Raw genomic sequence first — 4,261 nt, 5'->3', positions numbered from 1 at the left:
GTCCGAGTTTACCCTTTAATGAATCCTGTGCAAAAGGTTATTGTTTCAAACGTACCGCCGTTTATCATTAACGAGACTCTGCTGAAGGAGCTCTCACGGTGTGGTCTGACTGTATGTTATGAAAAGGATCTCTTTAGACTATAAATCCCCCAAACTGAAGCATGTGGTGTCTTTCAGGAGACAAGTGTACATGATCCTGAGGGATGGGGATGAGGATCGTGCTGAAGTTTCATATTGAGGGTTTCTGCTTCACTGTGTTTGCTACCTCGGATGTTATGAAATGTTTTGGTTGTGGGGAAGAGGGTCACCTCGTGCGCAGCTGCCCTGCTAAAGCTAACAAACCAGAAGAAGAGACTGTTCAGGCTGAAGGAGAGGGAAACAGTGAAAACCATGCAGGGGCGGAGCAGGAGCAAGAAGGGCCGGGGGCCCAGGACCCAGAGGGTCCAGTCACCCAGGATCCGGGTCGCGAGCCCCCCTCAACCTCTGCTGAGGTGCCCACAGAACCCAGTCAGACCAGTACAGTCAGTCAGTTCACTGAAGATGGTGACAGGGAGCAGGAGGGGATAGATGTGGATGTTCTTTCTGAAGGTGAACAAAAGGTAATGGATGATGATTCTGTTTTTAAATTGCCAAAAGCAGAATGAAAAACCAAAAAACAAGGACAAGGAATGAGAGCAAAGAAAATGGCAGCACTGGAAAAAGCAGATGTGAATAAAGACAAGGATTCAGATGAATTATCTACATCAGGCAGTGAGCAGGAGTCTTCAGATTCAACCCTCCCTGGTGGTCAGAAGGAGAATGGTTATAGTCTGGAGCAGATACGAAGATTCCTACAGGCAACTAAAGGAAAAAGAGAAGTAAAAGTGGAAGATTTCTTTCCAAACCAGTTATTGTTTGTTGCGTCAGCCAAGTGGCTGATAAGAAACAGAGGTCCTGAGGGGCTGGAGAGAACAGAGGTTTACCGCCTTCAGAAACTGGTTCAAAAGGTGAAATTACAACTTAGTGATGGTTAAAAGTAAATCAAAACAGATAAAAATGTGTTTCACACATTTTGTCTGGTTCCTTGCTGCACTTTTTCTGACTATGAGCAGTTTTAGGATTGCATCTTTAAATCTAAATGGGGCCAGAGATGTTAGAAAGAGAGCAGTTTTCTATGAGCTTTTAAAAACTAAGAATATTGATATTGCGTTTGCACAGGAAACCCACAGTAATACTGGTAATGTTGTTGACTGGAAGAGAGAGTGGGGTGGGGACATAATTTTCAGTCATAAGACCACAGTCAGTGCAGGTATTGCAATTCTCTTTTCAGAGTCTTTTCTGCCCTCATCCCATGAGGTTGAGGAAGTTGTAGAGGGAAGATTATTGAAAGTCACAGCAAAATATGAAGAACATACCCTGACTCTTTTAAATGTGTATGCACCAGTTAACCCTGGTGAGCAGTGTGTTTTTTTAGAGGATCTAGCCAATGCACTTTCATCTTGTGTTTCAACGGACTTTCTGATCTGTGGGGGTGACTTTAATTGCACTGTTAGTGACTTGGACAGAAACCATCTGGAACCGAATGCGCAGTCACGGAGAAAGGTGAAACGGATCATTGAAACGTATGAGCTGACTAATGTGTGGCGCTCTAAGCATGGCGACAGCAGGCAGTACTCCTGGGCACACATAAAGGACAATCAGGTCTCTCTGGCCAGGTTGGACAGACTCTATTGTTATAAACATCAGGCACAGATTTTTAAATCCTGCACTTTAAGTCCAGTGGGGTTTTCGGATCACTGTTTGCTGATGGAAAATGTTTTTATTACAGGGGTAAAAGCCGAGAGTGCTTATTGGCATTTTAATACTGTTTTAATCAATGACGGCCATTTTAAAAAGTGTTTTGACTTCTTTTGGAAGCAGTGGAGGTCCAGAAAACCTCAGTTTTCCTCCTTGCTGCAATGGTGGGATATTGGAAAATTACAAATCCAACAGTTTTCCAACAGTCAAGATAATTTCAGTGTCACTAGAGAGATGATACAATCAGTCAGAGCTCTAGAGATCGAGATAGTGGAGCTTGAAGAACTATGTGGTTCCACAGGAGATTCAGGCCATTTTCAGGCCTACAAAGCAAAAAAGTCAGCTTTAGCAGATCTGGTGGGGCTTAGAGCACAGGGGGCGCGAGTCCGATCACGCTTCCAAAACATGGCTGATATGGATGCTCCATCGAAGTTCTTCTTTTCTCTCGAGAAGAAGAACTGTCAGAAGCGACTGATTCACTGCCTGAGATCAGCTGATGGGAGGGATCTGACAGAGCCAGAGGAGATCAGGAGGAGAGCTGTGGACTTCTTCTCGTCGCTGTATATCAGTGAACACAGGGAGGATCTGCTGATATCCAACTCCTTCCTTGGCAACCTGCCACAGGTGTCAGCACAGGACAATGCAGACCTAGAGCGGCCACTGACACTACAAGAGCGGTCCTCACCCTCCTACCGAAGAAAGGTGACCTGTTGGAGATCAAGAACTGGAGGCCTGTGAGTCTGTTGTGTGCTGACTAGAAGATCCTGTCCAAAGTGCTGTCCAATCGGCTGAGAAAGGTGATGGAGCATGTGATTCATGTCAGTCAGCCATATTGTATCCCCGGCAGATCAATAAGTGATAATATATCCCTAATTTGAGATTATTTGGACGTCTCTAGTTCATTGGTTTTAAAATTTGGTCTGATTTCAGTGGACCAAGAAAAGGCTTTTGACAGGGTGGAGCACCAGTACCTTTGGGATACCCTACAGGCATTTGGTCTCTTCCCCAGTTTTGTCGCCATGATTAATGCCGGGTGGACACTGTGCGATTTCGAGGGTATTTCACCACGATTTTGCCGTTGCAGACCACGCTGCGTCATCGTGGAAACATCGTAGCATCGGGATGTCCGGTCGGGAGATCGTAAGCCTTGCAGTGTGAGAACAGTCAAGAGGAAGGATTAATTGCTGCTACGTTTAACGATAATGCTGCAACCTCCCAATCAAACTTCTGGCATGTCAGAAATTTTCACCGTAGCTCGTACAGTGTGAGTGGTGTTACGTCATGATTCTACGTTCACACCGGTGGAGCTGACTATATTCATCTGCAACAACTTGCTGCCTGCTCGCCGTCTTGTTGTCATGCACGCTGTGGTTGTCATAGGAACTCGGAACCTTTGTTTTTCGTTGTTTACACTCGAGCACGTCGTGCCGTCACACGCCGACTGACGCCGTGGTTGTCAATAATCTTGACTGACAGCAGTCGTACAGTATGAGTGCACATGTCACAGGGTCAAATAGAGTACAAGTGACAAACCCAGTCGTGCAGTGGGAGCATTTCCCCGACAGTCAGATTTCTAAAATCGCACAGTGTCTGCCTGGCATAAGACTTTCTACTCTGACATTGAAAGTATATTGAAAGTCAATGGTGGTTTTTGTGCTCCTTTCTCTGTTGGGAGGGGCATTAGACAGGGGTGTGCAATGTCTGGTATGCTGTATTCTTTATCTATTGAACCATTGCTGGTTAAGATCAGGAATGATTTGAAAGGGGTCAAACTGAGACAGGATGCTTTATCACTACACCTTTCTGCTTATGCAAATGACATCATGGTGGCCATCACTGATACTGAGGACATCCAGAGGCTGCTGAACATTGCATCTTCCTTTGGAAGGATCTCCTCTTCCAAAATAAACTGGGGTAAGAGCACTGCTCTGCTAGTTGGAGAATGGGGGGGATCTGAGCCGGGTTTACCGGGTGGAGTCTGTTGGAAAAGAAATGGGATTAAATATCTTGGTGTGCATCTCAGTAACCAGGGGGAACTTATGAAAAACTGGGAGGGAGTTGCAGAAAAAATGGAAGGCAGGCTAAAGAAATGGCACTGGCTGTTACCCCGGATGTCCTATAGGGGGCGCACAGTAATCATCAACAATTTGGTGGCCTCCATGCTTTGGCATCGGCTGGCTGTTCTAGAACCTCCACAAGATTTGTTGAGGAGTGTTCAGAGCTACATCGTTGATTTCTTTTGGGATGATCTTCACTGGTTCCCTCAAAGTGTTTTGTTGTTTGCCGAAAGAAAAAGGGGGACAGGGGCAGGTTCATCTGCTCAGCAGGAAAGCTGCTTTTCAGTTTTTACAAAGTTACCTTTATGGTTCTGATATTTTACCGTGGAGGCCAGTTGCAGACTTTATTTTTGGTCAGGTTGGGAAATTGGGATTTGGTAAAACAGTGTTTTGCTTTGACTGGGCCAATCTAAATATGAACTCTTTGC

Source organism: Salarias fasciatus, chromosome 15 (genome assembly GCF_902148845.1).
Source record: "Salarias fasciatus chromosome 15, fSalaFa1.1, whole genome shotgun sequence".
NCBI classification, from domain to species: Eukaryota; Metazoa; Chordata; class Actinopteri; order Blenniiformes; family Blenniidae; genus Salarias; species Salarias fasciatus.
This window is presented reverse-complemented; position numbering follows the sequence as displayed.